This window comes from Pieris napi, chromosome 3 (assembly GCF_905475465.1).
Source record: "Pieris napi chromosome 3, ilPieNapi1.2, whole genome shotgun sequence".
Classification (NCBI taxonomy): domain Eukaryota; kingdom Metazoa; phylum Arthropoda; class Insecta; order Lepidoptera; family Pieridae; genus Pieris; species Pieris napi.
The window spans coordinates 8,797,073-8,821,607 of record NC_062236.1 but is presented as its reverse complement, the minus strand read 5'-3'; the positions used below and the strand labels follow the sequence as shown (position 1 = coordinate 8,821,607).

General features: G+C 32.4%; 1 protein-coding gene and 1 long non-coding RNA gene across 3 annotated transcripts in view; one reads left to right on the top strand and one right to left on the bottom strand.

Moving 5' to 3' along the window:
• Positions 1 to 24,535, bottom strand: part of LOC125063124 (alpha-2 adrenergic receptor) — a 264,165-nt gene that overhangs the window by 100,092 nt on the left and 139,538 nt on the right. The gene's annotated exons all lie outside the window — the stretch shown is intronic.
• On the top strand, positions 5,116 to 5,812 carry LOC125063127. 2 transcript variants are annotated; one of them, XR_007119473.1, is made up of 3 exons: positions 5,116 to 5,335; positions 5,416 to 5,499; positions 5,572 to 5,812. It is a non-coding gene; the product is annotated as an uncharacterized LOC125063127 (long non-coding RNA). The 2 variants fall into 2 exon arrangements; XR_007119472.1 differs by having other exon boundaries at positions 5,116 to 5,499.

Below are 24,535 nucleotides of genomic sequence, written 5' to 3'. Positions count from 1 at the left end.
CTTTGTTGTGGAACAACAGACGTCGAGTGGGGTGGAATTCCGTATTCTACCTCGACTAAGGTAAGGTAGAATACAACATCACAGACATTTCGTTATTCTTATTTATTATAAGCGTACTAATAATTCTGCGATACTATATGATATTATACACTCGTGTATTTTTAATTTTTTATTAGATAACCCCTAATAGCCTTTTAGGCACGCGATCAGACAGATATGTGGCCGAGAAGCTAGGCAGCAGCGGCTGGCAGCATAATATGATATTATATTACAAATGAAACTGTTATTCGAACGATGTAGAAATTCCTAAACAATAATATAATAATTATACAATAATGAATGAGTATCCTTTGTGTACTAAGCCATTGTTTATTTACACCGATAATTCCTATAGCTAAAATAAACTTCGTGGAATTAATCTCTAGTCGTCGAATGGGGTAATCCGTTTTGTATAATGGCCTTCGGTCCCTTCAGTTTCGGCTACAAGTTTCATACAAAGATGTTTAGACAGATGGTGTAAGCGTCTAGTCAAGCGATTTTGTCGATACAATAACTTTATTGCTGGTCATTTAATTCTAATCGCCTCTGTTTAGTGTTTCGTGTATAATAAAGGTTTTATGTCCACCATGAAGAGGAAAAGGATTTTCCAATCGTAAAGAACGAACACGAGACTTTTCTTTTTTTTTGTATCTTTTGGCACTTTTGCCAAAGGTGTTTGACCATGCTGACTTGCGCTGTTAATGGTTGACTCCAAGAATACATTGTCATCAAAAACATAAATAACCTATTTGGTATATAGGATGAGTAATTCTATACATCTCACCATACATACTGCAGGTTCTTAAATAAGAATTTGTTTAATTTATATAAAACATTATTAAGTATAAAACTCACTTGTTTTACATAATTTTATTATTATTGTTAAAAAGGTCGTTATAACTTTTAAAATAAGTGGGGTTTCAATAAATAGTGATAATGCGATACATCCTCCTTGAAAAGATAACATAAATACTGGCAGGCATAGCCATTAAGATATAATAATAATAATAAAGCAATCGTTTCTCTTTTGTTTTTTTTTTTAATAGAAGTCATATTTTGTTAGGGTCGTGTTGGAACGTGTTCTTAAAAATGGGTGAAAGTTAAGTTCGCACCAAAATATATTTACTTTGTAAAACTTTACTACGAATCTGGTAATAATTTCTATAGGCAGTGTCCTGTTATTCACAACCATTTTGGTACGAAAAAAGTGAAACGAGACCAATTTAATAAGCTGTTTACGTTTAGGTAAGTTACAACAATATCTTAATCGACATTTGGCGAGTATATGGACGAAACAAATTAACATTTAAAAAGATAATAGCGTCATAATCTTTATATTTTTATTATACACCACTAGTCAATATTCTCTTTACGTTATAAAAATTAGCGATCATAAAAAGAGCGGTATAAATACAATTTAAATAAGCTTTTATATAAGCTGCTCGACTTAACAGGAAACATCTGAATTGCAGTGTGAACAATCGAAATATATCAAACTAAAACAAAGTTCGGAATAATTCACTTCGACGCTTCGCGGCATTATCTGGTTATTATCTAGTCCTTTGCGAGTTGAATCTTCCTTATAAAAGTATTTTAATACTGAAGATGTTTGAAAAATTGTCTTGAGATGGGTGAATGAGTTATACACACAAAACATACACATATCAAGAAATTTTTAACTTATATTCATTATTTGATCTTTGATCTAGCTAAGGATCGATATGGTGGTGGCGGCGAATGGTCAGAATACCGTGGACTGCGAAGCGCACCAATACATAGACCTCCAGACTCGGATACGGACTCGTCTACTATATGCCGACAGCTAATTGTATCATATTTCGGCCATAAAATGCGCAGAGGCGATGAGAACTTGGATAAAGTGATCGTGGTTGGTAACACAGAAGGGAAAATATCATGTGGCCGTTCATCAACCAGATGGACCGATCAAATAAAAGATTCATCGTACTCAAAACTGTACACTGTCATAAGTGAAGCGCTCGATAGAAACGGGTGGAAACAGATAGTTCGCTCCAGATGCTTCCTTGTTGCCCACAACGCTCAGAAATGAGCTGCCGATTGAAGAGAGAGGAATTGGAAATCAAATTGGATTTTAGCCTCATAATGTTGACGGTATATCGTTAACAGCCAGAGACATCGAATCACAACATATCGTATAACATGACATGTATTCTCTGTACGACCATATTAATTGCAAATATAGACAGAACAATCCTTTCATCCACGACACGATTTGAATCCACGACATCAGCCTTGCGATTCTGTAACTCACTTTTCGAACTCACACAGCGGTTTTCGCAGCGGCGGTAACGCTCAAGTCAATCGTGAAGCAGTCATTTTATGATTTGGCATTCTAATAAACAATAAACTACAAGCTCCCTCCTTATTTGAGCGCGACCGCCGCTGCGAAAACCGCTGTGTGAGTTCGAAAAGTGAGTTACAGAATCGCAAGGCAGAGCTGAGAATCGCTTACAACAAACCGTAAAAATGTTCACGTTCTTTGTTGATTTATATGAAATGGTTACAAAAATTTGTATAATCCATATGTAAAGCTATGCAAATTGTGATGCCGTTGACAGGTGGAAATCGACATTTTGCGTTGTTGGACCGAAAAACATTTCCCCTGTTTGTTTATTTTACTTATCCCAACGGCTTGTGCTTGTGACGTCATAGGAGACGCCATCCCCTATGACGAATACATGAGGTTAACATACAAAATTAATGTCAGCAAATTATTTCTACCTTAGTAAAACTAAACTAAGTATTAATTAATAAAATAATTTGATATAATCTTTATAAATTTGTTTTGCATGTGTAAATTTGTAATATATGTACTAATCGTATTATACAGACATTTTTTAAAGCCGCTTCATAATGTTATCAATTGGATTAGTTTATTAAACCCTCGAGACATTATTGACGATTTCAAGCAATTTTTAAGTCTGGTTGGAATAGAGAATGTTGATTAAATTAACTTATAAGAACAAATTTTTCCTATTCCCTCTGACGTGAAGATATCAAGGTTTAAATAATTTATTAGCAAAAAAGCGAATCGGTTATCAAGAAGACGTAATACCAAGTTACAGCAAGCATGGTCACGGGTTAAATCACGCGAAACATCGGAATAGGACTTTAATTATGTGTAAACAAAATTCTAAGCGAATACTGCATCAGCAATTACATAATTATCAAAGAGATGCTGCTTACTAACTATAGGAGTAATATATTCTTAGTTAAAATGTGTGTTGTATATATATTTTTGACTCAATCTTAGAAGTACGAATCAAGTAGAGAGTTTAATTTAATTCCACCACAAATCACATTATTTCCATAGATAAAGCTTATATATGGCCGAGATAAAAGTAGGTATTGGCGTGTTCCCAAATAGTACCTACCCCCCGCATTGCGTACGTTTCATAACAATCCTTTTACGATGGCCACAAGTATTTACATTTATTTGCTCTATATACTGAATTACTGAAATACACTGTCAACAATGTATTATTGGGGCTTGAGCCATTTCTAGGCTATACTAAACATTCGAAGTAGTCTAGGTCATCTCTAAACATTTTCATACATTTGCAGCAGAAGTTTTATACGTAATCTTTTGCATTCGATTGTGGTACTGGCAAAATAATATCATGACGCATGACGTATTGGACTTTGGATGCCGTTAACCAATCACAATTGAACTGAACGCACGATTGTTTCGTCTTTTGCCTTATAAAGTTTAATGTTGAAAGAACTTTATTTCTCATTACAAAAATTATTTTTTATTTACATGAGACATTTAATATTATATACGAACGAGATACACGTCACCATCAGCTAGCCTAATTTTGGTCTTATGGGCTCAATTTTGTCTTTAATGCCCTTTTGAACTGATTAATCACGCTAATGTTACGAACCTTAGACGGCAACTGATTAAACAATTGCACACCCTCATACCTAATAGACCTCTTTAAATAATTTGTGCACGGCTTGGGCAAGATAAGGAAACTTGCTCTTATTATCTAAGTAGTACTGATTACCATCGTACTCATGGCACCTTGAACATACAGGGGCAGATGTATTGTGTCAGGGTTACAATAGCATCTCAAATTATCACGATTTTTAGTGATATATGTTCCGGTGAATGAGTTTAAGAAACGCAATCTACCCATTAAACGTATTTTTCAATGAAATCTAATAATAATAAAGTCTCATGAGTCTATGAATTATACGAAGAAACATCCGTAAGGACATCTTTTTCAAAATGAGAATTTATTATTTCACGTTTATTGCCCCGAAGGAAGGGTGAGCTTAAGTTTAAATAAAACCCTTTTTGTTATTGCCCTACGAATCATTGGTACATTCTTATTCTGTATGAAAAACCGTAGCAAACATATACACTGTGAACAAAATTGATATAAAAGATATCGTTTAAGGTTCATAACCCAAATCATTATTTGCTTCAGATACTACAGAATCGATAGAGATAAAAATAGCGCGTTATAGACGATAATATCACGTTTTCCTACTTATTGAAAAAAGCTATATGTGAAAATGTTATAAGAATTAAGTATTCAGTATTCACAACGGGGGTCCAGTACGACCCTTGGGGTATAAGTTATAGCTAAAATTTTGCCGCGTTTACACGATCAAGTTAACTGGACGTATAACATGAATAGAATTTTTTAAGACTAGGCTAAATAAAAGCTGCCAATATCTTATATTTTCAATGACAGTTACACGATATATAAAACTAACGAATTGTCCCCATAGTTATATATATTTATTTATTTTAATTATTAACACTATTATTGACATAATTTCGAGCAATCTCTTCCAGGCAATCACTGTGAGAAAAAAAGTAGATAAGGTAAGAAAGAAGTGCAAAAATGCATGAGACATATAGTTATTTAGACAAAACTTTGTTCCATTAGTTTTGCAACAAAGCAATTAAAACTTATGTAAATAGTGACAATATTAAAAAAAAAAACAAAAAAAAGTATACCCAGAGTTCGCAACATGATATTTTACGCGAATTTTAAAGTAAGTTGATATAGTTCCTTATAAATTAACGGTCTTACTAATAAAAAATCACTATACATGCGTTATGACAAGGTGATAGTAATTCAGTGAATAGAGCTTGTACAGGGCATAAACACCTCTTTGACCAATAATCGATGTGTATTGGTTGAATAACAAAACGACCCTTATTTATTGTTACCCTGGCAACCCGCCGTGTTTGATTGACGTTTGATTTAATAATTTTGATACGACTCATAATTCTAATGTAAGTTGTATTTATTTTATCAACCAAAGCAATTATATACACATTTACTCAATATACTAATAACATTTTATTATTTGCAGCTAATAGAAACTCCAAAACCTCAGACAAAGAGGACTAGAATTTTACATAAAAAGCCGCGTTCTGCAGTACAAAAGTTAGAAGAGGTTAGTATCAATGTGATAGAGAAAGGACTATTTCATTCAAAATCCCTCAACGATCATACTTAAATTTTTTAGGCATCTCAAATAGTGGAAAGTGCCAAACTCCGCAACACGGTAGTGTTCCAGTGTTTCCAGGAAGAGCACGAAACAAAACAAAGGCAGATGGCTGAAACACATGAGCTCAAACAGAAGCGACTCGCCGAAGCTCACGAAAGGGCTAGACAGAAGCATCTTCTAAGGCTCAAATTGTTACAGCAGCAATTAAATAAATAATTATATACTTATAAAAAAAATAAAACCCCCGTTTTAAATGAAATATAACTTTTTATTTATTTCAAGTCCTTAACTATCCACACCTATGTAAATAAAACAGCCTTAAAAATATGTTTCAATAAAAGCAGCTCTAGCAGCTTGTCTAGCCAGATTGCTTGGTTGCGTCTAGGTTGGCCTTGGTTCTTCTGGAGCATTCTCAGTGTCATCAAACGTAACATCCAGGTCTTCTTTGATATCAATAGCAATATTGTGGAGGATTGCCAGTGCTACTATATATAATTTGGCATTTTCTAATGACACTGTGAAGCCATGAAGAAGACACCTAAATCGAAAACCCTCCACCTCTAGTACTCTTTTCGACATCAGCTCGCACTCTGTCACAGATCTTCATAACATACTTCTTTGAAAAGCGGTATTTTGTTTTGAAATCGCCATGCGAAAGTAATAACGGATTGCACCGAGTTTGGTATGTTCTTTGACTTTCCTTGGAGGCGGCAAATCTTCAATCGTATGTATTAGCTGCATATCAATATTATCTAAATCTTCTATTTGATCTATAAAATCTATTTTCAACAAACACAAATATCTACTAACTTAAATCTTTCCTTGAACTAAACAGTCAAAAAATTCTGTCAAACGCGAAATCAGATGAAATTACGCAATTTTTGTCTTATACACCCGTTAAACTAGGCCTCTGCGTTGTATAAGCATTGTACAAGTCTTCATACAAACCAGACACTTGTTATAACAGCAGTATACATCAACCTTGTCAATTCAGACATTATTAGTAACATTTTTCTTATAACAGGCTTATACGATGTGCATAAATCTTTATTAGTAAGACCGTATATGTGTCTTATTAAAGAAGCATCAGTTAAGATGATTAGACTCTAAAAAAACTAAACAATTAATAAATTTAATTTCGTACTGCAAATATTTATCACCAAAGTACTTTTTAAGTTACTCTTTTAATTATCTAGCTTTACCTTGTCTAAGCTATAGACAGTAGAAGTGAGTGCAAACGGAGCATCAGGTAGTATAGAGCGAAACGATTTGTTGGAAACGATCACGTGACACCTATTTAGCCAAGATATTGACTCCACCTTAGCCGGGTTTTTATATTCTAGCTGCGTTTTCTTTTTCATAGCTTGTAGATATAGGCTATTGTATCGACATTGCTAAGTTATCACGCTTTGACTTTTATAGAGCATTATTCGTAAATTGAGATATAACTTGTACACGACTATCGAGCATAAACTTCAAACAAAATCTTTTGTTATTCCCATGAAATAAAAACAAACATGTGACCCATTTATCTTTGGTATGAGAATTGGACATTAAATACATGTGGAACGCAGTTAGAAGAGAAATAAGGGGAAATAAGGTCTTGACGATTTTTAAATGCTAAAATTTATAGTATTTATGGTCCCTAATAAGACATGCGTTATTTTTAAAATTCATTTTCGAGACTGGTAACAACGAAGATTTAAAAGCAACAGTACAGTTCATAACAACGGATTAACAGCTAAATAATAAAATGTTAATCCATTAACTATTATTTATCGATTTTTAACCATGTTAATAGTAATCTGTGCTTTCGTTTAAATAAAAAAGGGTGTGTGTACTTATGTACGCGCGTAAGAAGTTATACCTACTTCTTTGGCATTATTAAAAATAGTTTTTGATTGCATGCAAATAATTAATTACAATTAAATAATCAAAGACTGAAAAAGGAGTCATTATAGTCAATAAAGTGCAGTTTACATTTGAAAAATTAAATAAATAAATATTTATTAATATTATATTTATTATTATTATCGAATATTAATTAGTATTGATTTAAATATTCAATTTAAATCACTTCTGATTATAATTCAGTCGCACATATAAAATTCGCACTTGTATAACGAAAACACGTGTTTTAAATGTAGAAACTCAAAGCATGTGGATAAATATTATAAATATAAATACACAGTGAACAGAAGCGGAATTTTGTGTCACGGTGCGCCCTTCGTAAAATTTCACTCTCATCAATTTTTCATAACGCGCCTAAAGAAGTATAACTTCAAAAAAACATTACGTGTGTGTAATATGATTATCATTTGTATGCCTTACATATGAGCTTTATTCCATAATGTTATCACTCATGCCTGACATCCGAGCAAACTCGCATGTGAAAGTTAGCGAGGGCAATATGTTGAGTGACTAGAGTGTTTGCGAAAAGAATTTGTTTCCAAATAGAATTGCGAAGTAGCTTACTCACTGTACAAATTGGTTGAGTATTTGTTATTGAAGTGAATATCGAAAGAAATTGATATTATTACAATACCAAAAAGTTTATATATTCATAATTTTTTTAAGATCTAAAATTTAAGAACATGCTAGCTGTATTTTCTGGGTGCATTATGATGGTAATATGTTGTGTGAAAGAACATTATTAACCTAACAACTCATTGTGTTTCGCCCTTTCATAAAAAAAAAAATATGTTATGTTAATCCATTAATTTTGAATTCATTGGAACCTTTTACGTGGTTGAAAAAATATACTTTATATTAGTATATTTTTTCCACAAACAAAAATTGGGAGCTGTCACGGGACGCCTGGCAGATGTGAAACGTAAAAATAACTTGCTACATGAAATATGCATAAAGGAACAGATTACGACATGAACTAAATATGGCATAATGAAAAAAATATAATATTACGGATTTTACCCAGAAAATTATGACTGTTTCTTTAATAAACATTTATATTTATTAAATATAAAAATTTAAATTAAAAAATGTATTTCAAATTGCGACAATTCTTTTAGTCTGTGACATCAGTCATAGTTGCCTCAGATTACATATAGACTGTGTATAAAATATATCACGGCATGGTTTTAGATGTTTCACATCTAAACATTACGAAGGAATACCATTGTAGAATAAATCTGTGAGTTATGTAACCTAACATTACTTAAGTTACATATATTTATTTTAGTAAATAATTGAAGCGTAAACCAAATGAGCCAAAATGAGCCCAATAGTTTTTCTCACACTCATAATTTGTAATATAACATTTTTGTTTTGCCATAATGTCCAAAAAGGTCTACTACACTTGTATTGAAGTGTCATTTAGATCTAAAAACCCTTAAATAAGACAAGTTAGTTTTTTGTTAGATCGCAACCCCACTAACCCCAATTGTATGTTACTTATAAGCTTATATTTTAAACGGAGTAAAGCTGGACACCCAACTTCAAAGAAAGTGTTTCATTTAACAAAAAAAACAATAACTAACCTTAAAATATAATAACTAAAATATAATTTAAAATGAAGGTTCCGAAGTTGGCAGCGTTACCCTTTGAATAGCTAGACTAAATCTTTGTCAGATGAAACTGCCAGCTCTTGGGTCTCCTGTGTGTTATTTCCTTAAACATATTATGTTTATGTTAATTTTACGTATATTTGAACATCCCTACAACATCCGCCACCGAACTTAACTTGTGTCACAATATTTATTTATAAATAGTTACGATTCGTAAAACAATTTCATTATAAGCACAGTGCGTAAGTAAAGCTAAATATATATGATTGATTGTTTTGAGCGAGGCCCCGCATTGTATAGTTTATGAATAATTTTATTTGTTCCGAACGGTTATTGAAAACAAAACTGGTATACGCCATCGTTATAACATAACATGTTAGAGATATTAGGCTGTTTCTGTATAGAGTATAAATGATAGTAAATATATTTTTTTATTGATTTATGTTACATATATGAATAGATAGTACTTTTTTAATGTCATAGGTGAAATATAAATAATATTTTGGTTAAATGGTTTAGCATAGTCACATGCCGAGTTTTAGCTTAATGATTAATTTTAAAAATAGTCCTTTCTAGGGACGTCCCTGATCTACTAAAGCGGTTTTGAAAATTATTTTAACAATTAAAAGCCATGTAAGTTGTGAGTGTCATATATTAACACGACGAATGAAAAGACTTTTTTTTTGGGAAAAACGAAAACGTTTCTTACGAACGCTGCCTTAACGATGAGAGATATAATAATCTAGAGAAAATATGTATATCTCAATAGTTATATTATAAAAAAAACAATCGTCTGCCGCGTCTGCCTGTCTCTATTCGTGATACACTCAAAAACTATACCACGAAATGTATTGTGGTTTCCACTAATATCTAGAATGGTTCATGAGGAAGGTTTAGTTAAATAAGGTTTACGAGTCACGGTTGCCCGGACTAGTATATATGTTACTTATACAATATTAGAAACTATGCACTATTATTAACTTAAGTTGAATAAAAGTGGGGTATTTTAATGGCTGTCATTGTATAACATTATAAATTCACACATACACACAGACAGAGATTATAAATCACACAATACAACTAATTATTACCATATAAGTTGAAGAATAGCTGGGTCCCCTGCACAAGTAATATGTATTAAAAAGGGTATATAGCTTCTGTATAAATAAACAATTTTTATTTTTTTTGCAAAATTATTAGTAACCATATTTAAAATACTTTATGAAGTAAAGGAAACTCACTTACAACTCTGAACCAAATTGACCCTGCCTCAACAATAAAAGTCTTACCCCGAAAGTCTCATATAAAATGTAACTACGCGAGTTCTAATTTTAATGCCCCTATTAAACCACAATTAATGACTCCTGACAGTCATAAAGTGAGATGCAGTTAACGGGTCGTTAATTTTGACCTTACAGACTCTAAAATTAATAGCATACTATCATTAAATATTTAAATATTAGGTGTACCACAAGGTTTACGTTTACTTAAGATAAGTTAAATTAAATAATGAATATTTCAATACAATTTATATATGTTAACGTAAAATTGTAAACACCGTTAGATTGTAATCTATCTCGCGAGATTATAAACTGTCGAAAGATTGTGAACCTCAGCGTACTGCTTACAATTTAACGTATTATTATTCGGTAGATTGTACTTCACTAACTTAGTTATCATTCAAACTTCTTTGGTCGATTACAGATTAATTTTACTTCCCAACAATTTCATATAACTACCGAATAATAATACGTTAATTTGTAAGCAGTTCGTTGAGGTTCACAATCTTTCGACAGTTTACAATCTCGCGAGATAGATTACAATCTAACGGTTTTTACAATTTTACGGTGACATATACATAGATAAATCTTTTGTATGTTGTGATTAAACTCCCCCTAAACGGTGGGACCGATTGTGATAATATTTTTTGTGTGTGTTCAAGTGTATTCGAGAATAGTTTAGACTTACAATTGTACAGGACATCCACTAGTAAATACATTGTTTACTGGTAAATAAAATAAAATATTCATTTATCAATGGGCATTATTTCAGGCAAAAGACATAACTTCAACACATTCACTCATTTTAAACAATATTTCACAGAATCATTTTCAAATCTAAACCACATCTAATTATTTATAGAATAATAAAAAATTGGGTAAATTTGTCGAATCATGGCTACCTTAAATAGCCGTGATTCGACAAATTTAAACAAATTTTTAACTTAAATTATTATTCTACATTTATTAATTATTTTTTATTATTTTAGCTTTCTTGCTATTCAAATAATAATAACCCATCTCTACATATGAAAAGCTCTTATAATCTGTATAAAATACTGATTTATACAGATATATAGTACTGAAGATAAATAAACTTCCAAGTTAAACCACATTCCGCGGCATCCTATCTCTTGAGACACACACTTGCTTAAGGCTATCAAAACCTTCCAACTGTTACATTATAATGCTCTTACTCCTTACCAAACGTTTGGATACTTGCTCTTGACAAGTTCGCTATGAGAAACACTTGTATAAAGTTTCACTTTTGGGTTAACATCCTATTCACACTTCTAATAGGAAATATAAATCTTTTTATATATTGTGTTTTTATGAGAAGAAATTACGAAGAATAAATTACGAATTTAAAGTAATTTACAAAATTACTTTAAGTAACACTTTAAACTAAAAATATTTAATATCAATGTCTTTTCAATATCAGGTTAATTAAGTTTATGAATCTTGTCAAAATATATAGATATTGATTACACAAATCTATTTAATTAAATGAATCGCAAACTATGTTGCTAAGCTCAAAACTCGAAGACGGGTGATCAATTCCAGTAATTTGATTTATTGCTAGAACTCTAAGGTTTTATGGAAAGAAAACTGTTAAAATAATTGATTTATTTCGTACTTAGGTTTTTTATCCGGAAAAGTGAACAGTTTCTATGAGGTAGCATAGCAAAACGTTCCATATGTTGGTATGAAGCTTATAAAAAGGTAGGCTAAGTAATAAAATCATACCTATAAGGGCGAAAAGAAGTTCGCGGAGGCTATATAGCTATATATAATTCAAACATCTACACTTTTACTATCGGATGAGAAACAAATAATAGTTAACTTCTTGTTAATAACATTTTTTTTTAGATATCTAAGTCTTCTTAAGCCAGTTCTAGATTATAAAGAAACATATTATTGAGAATATTTTTTTTAACAAATTCCAATACACAATTTATAAAACTCCTCTTAGGCGCTGGAAGTCAAAGAATAACAAAAAATCACTTTAATAAATAAATAAAAATAAAAAGCCTTTTATTTCTTGCTTTCTATAAGTATTACAATTTCATAACAATACTTAATTTAATGTTTTTTTAGCAAGAACCCTCTCCATGAAAGGTAAAGGCCTCCTCCAGAGAAGACCAGTATTCTCTGTTCTCTGCCGCTCGTAACCAATGAGTGCCTGCCACTTTTGTGATGTCGTCTACCCAGCGTGCTTTTGGTCTTCCTCTCTTTCTTTGTCCTAGTGGGCCTGTCCATTGTGTTGTCTCTCTTGTCCATCTATTATCGCTTAGCCTCGCTACGTGACCCGCCCATCGCCATTTGAGCTTTTGTGAGTAATTGAGGGCGTCAATGGCTTGAGTTTTCTGTCTTATATGAGTGTGGCGGATCTTTTGGATTTTCCTTATTTTCAGAATGCTCCTCTCCATACTCCTTTGGCTGGATATAATTTTATTTTTTACTTTTCTAGTAAATTTCCAAGTTTGGCAGGCGTATGTTAATGAGGGCAGTAGGCAGGTGTTCATAACTTTCGTTTTCATTCGTATAGTCATTTTACTTTTGAGTATTTCTTTGAAGCTCCAGAACTTTTTCCATGTGATGTTGATTCTTCTCTCTACTTCTTGTTCGTTGTTTTTTTGGCTAAATGAAATTTGCTTTCCCAGGTAAATGTAGGCGTTTACATATGTTAGGGGTGAGTTTTCCAGGTATATTGGTCTTTCAGTATGGTTCGTCATGACGTTAGTTTTTGTTAGGTTGATTTCCAAGCCCACTTTACGACTTTCTTCGTGTAGAGCGTTAATCATTCCTTGTAGTTGGTTTGTATTTTCTGAGAGCAGGACTATATCGTCAGCAAATCTTAAATGGCTCAAGTAACGTCCTTTTATATTTACGCCAACTTTTTCCCAAACTAGTTTACCAATGATGGCCTGTAGCACCGCTATGAAGATAGTTGGCGAGAGTGGGTCTCCCTGCCGTACACCTCTGCTTATTTGTATGGGTGGTCCTGTAGTCTCTAGCTTGACTCTGCTAGTACTGTTATCATAGATATTTTTTATGACTTTTATATAGTCTAGTGGTACTTCTTGAGAGAGTAGCGTATCCCAAATTGATGAATGGAACAGAGAGTCAAACGCTTTTTGGTAATCGATAAAGGCAATATAGAGTGGTCTTTTGAACTCTTGGTATTTTTCTATCAACATCTCTAGCGAATGTATGTGATCCACTGTTGAAAAATTTCTTCTAAAGCCGGCCTGTTCTATAGGTTGGTATTTTTCTGTGCTTTCTTTTATCTTTTTCTCGATTATTGAGGAGAACAGTTTATATAGTGAAGGTAGTAGGCTTATCGGTCTGTAGTTATTTATGCTATTAGGGTCTCCTTTTTTATAAAGCAATATAATGTTAGACTCTGACCATTGCCGAGGTGTATTTGAGCTGTTCAGTATCTGGTTAAACAGTAGAGTTAGTGGTTTTGCTAGGAACTCGCATCCAGTTGTTATGATTTCGTTGGCGATACCGTCGGGGCCTGGGCTTTTCTCCGTTTTTAGTGTTTTAATCCCTTTAATCACTTCAGAATCTTCTATGCTTGCTCTCGTCTCTCCTCTATTTGTGTCTGGTAATTTATATCCATATTGGCTCGGTGTGCTGTATAGTTTCTTATAGAATGTTGTTGCTATTTTCAGTATATCTGATCTATTTTGGGTATTTTTTGTTTTATCTTTCAACTCTTCAATCCATAGTTTATGTGTTCTCAGTTCTTTGTATGCCTTCTTGACGCTGTTTGAAATATTAAGGTGTTTTTCGAAGGTTCTTGTGCGGTGCGCCTTGTAGTCTAAGTAGATACATTTACTAATGAGTTTGTAGAGTGCTTTTAGTTCGTTTTTCATGGCTCTTGATTTTGGTTTTGTCTTTTGTAATTCTTGTCTTCTATAAATTAAGGCCTTTGTGCGTGCTGATAGTATCTGGTTTTTCCCTTGATTTGTATTGGGTGAAACCTCGTAGGCTTTTTTTAGGCTGGTGTCTATTGCGTTTATAATATTATCGTAGTGATTTTGAACGGTGTCCTCGTCTCTCCAGTTCTTAAGTAAGTTTGTTATGCAACTATTCAGCGTTTGTTTGTAGGCTTGTATTTCTTCTTCGTTTTTTAATTTGGATCTGGAGCATTGGCCGAACATACACCGACTTTTTGTTATGGGAAGAATGTTAAGTGTCGCTCTCATAGGTCTGTGATCCGAGGGGTAAGTGGTGTTTAAAGACTGTATGTTGGATATGTTTTTGTGTAAAGTTGTCAAGATATAGTCTATTTCGTTTTTTGTTTTGCCATTAGGAGATCTCCAAGTCCATCTTTGTTTACTATTTTTTTTGAAGAAGGTGTTCATGATAGACAGATTATTCTCGTGCGCAAAATCAATGAGTCTCTCTCCTCTACAGTTTCTATCTCCGTAGCCGTGGTTGCCAGTAGCGGCTTCATTAGGATTGGTTTGTCCTATTTTGGCGTTAAAATCTCCCATGACTATGATATTGTTATCTGAGAGTTGTATAGCTTTGTCGACAGTACTGTAGAAAAATTCCGACTCCTCGTCGGTCGACGCCTCCGTTGGAGCGTAAACTTGAATGATACTTAATTTTAAGTTATTGATATTCATCCTTAGCAACGCTACTCTTTCTGATAGTCCTGTGAAGCTTATGATGTATCGTTTTAGATGTTTTTTGACAATAAATCCTACTCCATACAATCCCGGCGTTTCTCCAATGTAGTATAAAATAAACTCGTCGTGTTCTTCAATCTTGTTTCCAAGTTTTCTAGTTTCTGATAGACCAATAATATCAAACTTTATATTTTTCAAACACTCTGTTAATTCCAATAATCGTGAGTATGTCGACAAAGTTTTAACATTGTATGTTACTATGTATAGGGTATTATGATGACTGTTTTTTGTACTGTTTGTTTTTATTTTCTCTGGAGGGTTTTGGTCGTGATCTTCCTCGGTGACCGGCCGGCTTGGAAGATTAGTTGGGGGAGTGAGGTAGTTTTTTATTTTTTTGTTGTTATTGATAATGGTTTCAGTTGTTAGTTTTTTGGTCGTTCTGTATTGGTTTGTACGTTTTCTCTCCTTATAAAGTTGAGTAAATTTTGGTTATTTTTCTTCTTTGCAGTTGGCGCTGGAGATATGCTTAGTTGTTTAGGAGGCGACTCAGAATTATTTCTTTTCCTTTTTCCACCGCCGAAGTCCTTTACTATGAGATTATCTCCCCTAAGAAATGCAATCCTCCCATTCCTTCTTTCTTCTTTTAATTTCGGCAAAAGTTGTTTTCTTTTTTCTAAAGTTTCTTTTGTAAAGTCCTCTTCGATATATATAAAAGGAGGTAGATTTTTCTTATTCTTAATTATCTCATTTCTTTTCCAGCATGTAACAAATGAGACAAGAATAGGCCTGGGTTTATCACGTTGCCGTTGTTCTTTTCCGATTCTAAAAGCGTTGTTAATTTCGTTACTTTCTATTGTAACTATTTTACGTAGGGTGGATACGATGGTTTTTACTGTAGAGTTTTGGGTTTGGTCTTCTTTTAGTCCATATACTATAAGGTTATTCCGTTTTTCGTATTCTTCTAGATGTTTAACTTTGTTTTCTAACTTATCTACTTGAGTTTTCAGCAAACTGTTTTCATCTATCAATATCTGCAATTTTTCTTCTAGCATTTCAGTGATATTTTTGGTTACTGCTATTGTAATGTCTTTGGTTTGTGTTGCCATTTCCTCTTTAATCTTACTCAAAAATTCCCTCATATCAATTTCCATTTTGTTTTGTATTCTTCAGTTCCAATTTTTATTATAATTTTATTTAGGAATATTGTATAAAAACAATGAAAAAAATAAAAAAGTAAAAATCACTTTAACATTTACCTAAAAATACGTTTTTTCATGATTAAAATGTCCGTATCACCGATCCACGCACAAAAGCCAAAGACGTCAACTCTACGTTTTATTTTCACCAAATTAATTTGCCCGCATTCATTTCTCAATTCAATGGGCTGATTTTCTTTTAACTTTTGTGAGTTCAAAGTCGGAATCTTTTATGAATGAAAGTTATATACAGTTCAAAGTATATACTTTCACAGATTACATGAAATATTTAATTTAGAAAATATTACAATATATTTTAGTTAATTTTTCTTATAAAATATGAACCGTCGAACTTCGTATCACGTACAATAATTGTGATAAAACTTAATACTTAATTTTTAAAACAGACCACAAAGATTGGACCACAACAGCTATGACACAAAGTGACATTTTTTATTTCTAAAAAGACATATATTTCCTAGCTAGGAAAAGTTTTTATGGAAAAATTCAAATGTCATTTTTAGCTTTTTTCTCTACTTATTATATAAGTTTCCCTCCGTTTAGACTTTCCCTGAACTTCCACAAATATTTCATTATCATAATTACAAAAATCGGTCCAGCCATTCTCGAGTTTTAGCGAGTTTTGTCAATGGTTATAATCTAAAATTTGCTTACGAAAAACCAAGCTCGCATGCGTGGTTCATAATCTCGAGTCATATTGACACAATTTTTAATTGACACAACATGTTTATTAAGTAATACTTTTAGTTACGTTTAATTATTATCTACTTTTTTGATAAAATTTATTTTGTTCAATCAAGCCACACTCTTTCGGCCCCGTCCAAACTGATTTTGTTCCAGCAATCAAACCTAAAACCTGCAGCTAAACACATTAAACGAACTAATACGTGACTCAGCCCCGAAGCTTCATAAATTCAGTTACACTTCAGCGTTATTGGTCTGGCGAGCCATAATTCTATTTCCTAAGTTTTTGTATTACGTAAAAGTTTGTCAAAACTCCGCCATTTCATCACACGCGCCGTAATGAGACGTCAGGGGAAAATTGCGATATTAAACGCATGAGACCGATCGGTTTTTCTTTTGGCCTTTTATAAGTTTTTGGTATGGAAAATATAAATATCTTAGACACCGCTGTTCAGTTAGTCACGCTATGGTTTCGAGCTTCTATTATCTCTTTCTAATGAATTGATACACAACAGTGTCTTTTGAGGATGACGGCTGCAAGCGATTTTTCAATACTAAAGTTGTGCGCGTCGATGAACAAATTATATTACTACTAGCCGTTTCCCGCCCGCTTTGCTGGGCATTTCGCCCAAATAGGAAATAAATAAAATTTTATGTTTCATTATTAGTTTTTTTCATATTTTTCTTTTTAACTTCTCAATAAGAAAATTGAAAATTTTCGAAAATCGAGTTTTTAACAGATGTTGACGTTTTGAGGTTCTAGGAAGCCTCCCCGAATGTTTCCGCGGTGATGTCCGTATGTATAAATATGAATTCAGAAATGTAAAACAGCAATAAAAAAATGAAGGAACGAATTTAAAAAATAAATAGCCATAAACCATCTAGAAAAAATTTCGCATCGAATGGCAGTAGTTTCATGTCGATACTATCAGTGGTTTAGGCGTGAAGGAGCCTCAAACGAAGACCATTTTTCTTACATAGATATTTGTGCAATTAACTCTTGTTACTACGGCGAAGAAACTGGCATGTCATGGCGAGGTTGTGCATCTAATTGTAAATACAGGGGTATTATTATTATATTATTCGATAGCTAACTATTGAAAGCGATACCTCAGGCTTGGATTTACAGTCAAAGTGCAAATTTAAATTGATTAAATACCCTGCCGTTGTTTTGCCGACTGGTTAATTCTCACATGGGTTGGGCGGTCCATAGAAAGACAAGAAAGCTTTTACATCAGAATAATGAATTCAATTAGAATACAGTAGCACTTCATTACCTTATGAAGATATAAACAGTAGATATTATAATACATTAGAGTTTTTGCTGGATATAATAATTTGTGCATAATCATTAGAGCAAGGTGTCCGTAACGACTGAGTCTATTCCAACGAATGAAGCGACGTAACTGGTGCTGTGTGGTACAAGGGAATCTTTTTTTGGCTAGTATCTTGATTAAAACATCTTATAATAAAGTTCTTATTCAGACTAAGTAACATTTAAATATCTACTTTTCTCACAAAATAATCACACAATGTACCCAAGAGATGGAAAGAGAGATAGACCACAAAAAAGGTGGGACGACGACATTAGACAAGTCGCGGGAACAACATTCAACATTCATTCAACACGGGACATACTTAGAACTAACTAACCCTTTTAAACATAAAATTACAGGTGTAGACATGCTCTTACAAAACCAAAATAAAAAATGTTATGTTAAAAGTTATCATTCTAGTTATCAGTTTATTCGTAGGAAATATATTCCAGGTTTATGCGATTAATATACTCGTAGTTATACACTTATTGTATTTTAATAAATTACTATAAAAACGTGAGATTATACAATTCACTATACATATAACTTAAAAATGAGTTCCTGGGTAACCAAAATTTAAATCCTTGACTGACGTTACACGCTTTCGCCTCTAACATAAGCACTCGTGTACATTAGAGCGTGCCAAGTAATTGTTTCCAAGGCATCATTTGAATGTAGTTTAAACCTATCCGCAGGCTAACAACTTTGCACCTCGTTAAAACTATGCACCGACTGCCATTTTTGGCACTTTGTTTAGGACTATTATACATTTATTTTTTAATAACTGACTGCTGATTCCAACTTTGAATGCCCCCATTCGGGAAATTAAGTAAAACTCAAATACAGAGTTACAGAAGAAAGTATAAAATATTTCAATCTAATTTGGTTGTATGAATTAAGTTTTTTCTACAGACTGAGGGTTACATTGTTTTTTCTATTGGAGATTAATTCTCTAATGATGTTTAGGGCACGCATGTGATCAGAATGTATGTATTAGGATATTTGTTGGAGTATATTTTATTTTTGTAACAAACCATTGGTGCTAGAGACCTTTTTGGTTTGTGCCTCAGATTACTTTATTTAATAGGCAAATAGGTAATCAACCTGACACACAGCGTCGACTTTTTGGGTCTAAGATTTTCTCACGATGTTTTCCTTACGGGCGCAGCCGGGGTTCAAACCTACGACCTCGATTATGAGAGTCGCTAAGCCCACTAGGCCGCTCAGATTTTATTTTTGCATACAGATACATATAATATGATAGACTAAAGAATATCAACTAGCGAAATACTTCAATGAAATATATCAAACGTTCTCTCTTTAATAGAAGCGCAAAATGTGTATGCAAAAAATGATACAAAACCTAGGGAATCAAAGCGACGTGTATGCATTAGTAATTAATCCGATATGACAGTTTCCTGCGCGGACCGGAAATGTCAAGCCTCCGATGGCGCCCTCTTGAATATTATACAAGTTTACATATTGGTGGCAAATTTGTTTTCCATATTGAATGAGACACGTTTGAAGTCAATCATAGTTCTGTATCCGTAATACACGCACAGATATTTTTATATAGGTATTTCACCGGGAAATCACACATAATGGTATCATATAATATTATATCTAAACTCCATTGTGTTGATACATTTATTATATATTTTTAACAATCCTTTATAAAAAGTAGCTTAATTTATATTTCCTGAAGGCTTCATATAGGAAACTGTGACCAGTAAATTATATTAAACCTTCCCCATGAATCATTCTAAATATTGGTGAAAACCGCAACAAATTCTATGCAGTAGTTTTTGAGTTTATTGTGTACATAGACAGAAAGACGGCGATGTTGGAATTATTTTTATACAAAAGTAGCAGACTCGGCCAAGCGTTGCTGTGGCTAAGGTTTTTGTTATGTTACATAGTAGTAAACTATTCAAGGGAAACGATAGGAGAACACCAGTCATAAAACGTAGACGGTAAACGTTAGACTGCTCTACAACGTTTCAGTACAATTAATAAGAGTCACAAATAATGAGGCTATTTATTGGTAAAAGAATTTCATTAGTAGATCCACCCTCCCCCAAACTAACAAACGTAACCTCTTTATAATCTTAATATATATAAATTACGTGTCACGTTGTTTGTCCGTTATGGACTCCTAAACTACCGAACCAATATCAATAAAATTTGCACACCGTGTGTAGTTTGATCCAACTTCAAAGATAGGATAGCTGACATCTCAATTTATACGCAATATTATTTTATTGCAAAATATTTGTTTATTATTTGATAGTCACAATTCTAAGAGATGGCGCTGTGTTGAAAGTACCAACGTTTTACATAAGCTACAATTTAATGGCAAAACCACCAAAAAAGCATGGTGGTCCCCATGACTGGTATTCTCCTACCGTTTCCCTTGAATAGTTTTCTACTATGTAATATAACAAAAACCTAAGCCACAGCAATGCTTTGCCGGTCTGCTAGTATTAGTAGAAATTAACAAATAAATATGGATTTTATTGTTAAAAATCTACTCCGCTTTATTATAAAGCATCGCCCACAAACTATAAATTTTAGAAGACTGAAAAGCAAGCTTTATGCAGACCTGTTAACTTTTTATTGAGCTTAAAGCTCCCGAGGACTTTTATTCTCCTTTAAAGCAAGGCTAACATAAAATTTGAGTGTGTTTACCTCAACACGATTTTGGCTGGATGCCACGTCACTCAGATTTACGACAAAAACAATACATTACTCTTTTACGTAAAAAGCGATAGAGACACTATTCGGACATAGATATTTTAGTGTGTCAAGGGTCTAGCGAATTCAATTTGGGTTTACAACTTTTATTAATTCCATAAAAAAACAAGTTTACGTGAGGTTTCTCATTTGTTTATATCCGAAACAAGGAGCAGAAAATTCTATTTGAGAAAAACGCATACGCATAATTAAACTGTATAATAATGCATACTAATATAAAGAGTTTTCCCTTGTATTTCTGTATAAACGAATTAACCCAAAAACTATTTCAGAAACATTTTATAATACATATAACCTAAGAGTATCAAATTGTGTGTGTTAAGTAATTAGTGTAAAATCTTATTTTAGTAAAAGATTGGTAAATAAATGACTTCAAACCGTACACGACAGTCCAACATTGTAACAAATACTGAAACTTTCGCCACAATTCTGCTACCTCCGAACGCTGATAACTCAAATTATATACAAAGTAACAAACGTGTTACATCAAAGTATGACAATGTTTTAAAGCTACGTGAGTTGTTTTAAAATCTAGACTTGATTTTAACTTATTTGTGGGTGTAATTAACTATTGTTTTTTCAACTAATGTTTCTATTAAATATCGTGGGAAAAACCGATTATGATATTGCCATGGTTATAAATTTTGCTAGTTATTTATAGTAATTTTAATTAAATTTAAAATAAAAAATTAACGTAAAGCGGCAGAAACAAAGAAGGCAACACAATGGTCAAAATAGTCTTTTTTTTCTACAATAAACAAAAATCTCCTAAAAAGTCAACTATCTAGACAATTAAAGCACTTATTAAACGACGTAAAAAGGTTAATTATATAGTTTTGTTTAATGTATGCATTGCATGTATCGCTTTAGTAATCTAGGTATAATAAAAGAGAATCTATTTAATATTTCAAATATCTATTTAAAACCAATATCAAAAACCGATAATCTTCTCTGTATTTTATAAAACTTAATTTTTTAATCTATTGTAGAATATATTTACCTCAATCAAAAAGCTTTTGAACCTTTTCAAGCCATGAAAAAATATAAGCACTAGAAGTAATAAAATAAGTGAACAATTTGAACCAACCTCTTGGGTTAAAGCGGCGTTGTCGGGCCGCTCACAGATGGCGCCGATATATATTAATACAATATCGAAGGGTAGAATAATAGAGTGCGGTGTATGGCTCAAGTTAAGTACTTAAGGAGAGAAAATATTAGTTTTCAATAGTCCATATTCGAGTCTTCGAGGCTTAATAGTAATGGGATCAAGCTGCAAATCTAACGAAAACGGTAAAAATGAGTATGGAAATATTATTAACCTGTTCGCAATATATAATTCAGCTATTTATTATATAGAACATCAAATATATTTTATAGGCTATTAATCAATTTGTTCGGACATAAAGCACTTAGTTAAAATTAACTATAAGCAAAACATTCGAGTCATTAAAATAAGTGCGTGCGTACAAAGTACACATGTCAGAAGTGAAACTTCTTTGGCAAACAAATTTTTAAGTCTTGCTCATATTTATACTAACCTAAAACTTTAGATTTCCGAGACTTAGAAGGAGGGAAAAGGGAAGAAATGTTAGGAATTTAATAAATTTAATTGTCATTAAAGTATCAAGTGTCGAAAATTAATACAAATTATAAATTTAATTTTTTAAATTTTTTTCTTCGATAATAAAAACACGTGGCATTTTAATTTACTATTCGTCATTTGAGATTTTAATAAATTATTTTGCATAGATTATAAAATACTAATATTTCATAAATTCTCTTTATGACTTTACAAATAGAATTTCTATAAGGTAATTCGCCCTTCGCACTCTCTCTCAATCGGTCTCTCCCTTTTCTTCGACAAAAACGCTGCACATCTTCGTGACGCTTATATTCATTATTGTGTTTCATTCGTAAAAAATTTACCTTTTTACTTTTTTACTAAAGAAGTTTCACTTCAAAAGTAATAAATCAACTTTGGTGTTTAATAAATAATCAATGTTAAGCAAGTATCGTTTACCTTAACCCATACACCTGCCTTTGAACGAGCAGAGATTGAAAACATTTTAAACATAAAATAGGCACAGGACAACTATATATTATTTCGCTTCATATTTTGAAATATTATTTTGAATAATGTAGGCGACGCTTCAATATGAAATTGAACGTATTTCAGAACTCTTTTGTAGTCTTTTGAGATCAAAATATAGCGGGAAAATCGTTTGAAGTTTCAGTCATCTTAAAGCCTCACAAAATGAAGCCAGTTTGTCACACTTTCGACATTAAATTGTTTTAGTATATTACGTTAGAATGTAACGTATAAATTATTTATCAAATTTAATGAGCATAGCTTGGTTTCTTATTTGTATAAAAATGCATGAAATAAATAAAACATGAAACAATACAAATTTTTGTAAAACTGCTCAAGTCAATTTTATCTTTTTCCACAGACATAGCATGAATTGAATTCGGCCAAATGACTGTTAAATCCGTTAAATTTAGTGACGAAACAAAAGGAAGCTATTTTGCATAATTGCATGAAATATACCGGAAACGGACCGGATATAGCTGCGGCCGCATTTCCGGTCGGACACGACATTCCCATCGCGATAATATGTCGGGACATTTATGCTAAAGCTTGACAGAGTCACGTTGTTGCATACTTTGATTTATGTAAAAAAATGGGTATTTTTTTGAAAATGTCATAATATAGTTTAAAAAATATTTATGCATCTTTATATTTAGTGATAATTACTTCCAGGGTCTTTGACTAAAGCTTTTTACGTTACAGAAAGGTTTGATCTTAAAATCACTCCAACACAGACTCCAATAAGAGACAAAATCGGTCTTCAAATGTAAAGATCATGTTACATTTATCAAAGACAATTAATTAAATAAGCAAAAAGTCCAGGAAGATTGCAGTTGCAGGAAGGTAATTATTATCTTTCTGCGTAATTATTATTTCAAACTGCCCCCGCGAACTTCGTTTCACCTTAATATGATTTTTTTACTTAGCCTTTTTCCATTTCTTCTCTCCCTAAAAACCTTGAACTCTTCAAGTAATAAATAAGAAAAAGCCTGTAAAAATAATTTGCTTTTCCATATAAATAAGTATTATTACATAAGTATTTCCAGATTCTAATTTTTTTTGCCTCGGCCACTTGTTTAAATAAATGTTTTGTAATGGCTCAGTTACAATGTACCTTCATAGTGACAATTATTTTAATTTTGGTGTGTTGCGAGAACAACATATAATTGGTAAATAAGTTATAATGTGTTCCTTCGTTCCTGATGGACAGAAAAACTGCATGTTTGCATCTTTGTTTCCAGAACACAACTATAAACTCTTTTTATATAATCAATATACACATGTGCAAGCGATGGCATTATGGCAATGGCACAATTATTATAGTCAATTATTACAGTCGCTAATATACAGATCTAGTCACAATGGCGAATGGAATAAACCACAGGTATTGATGGTTTTAAACTGATTTGACTTTGACGTAGTTAATTTATGAGCTCTGTGACACATAATAATAATGACAGCTGACAATAACG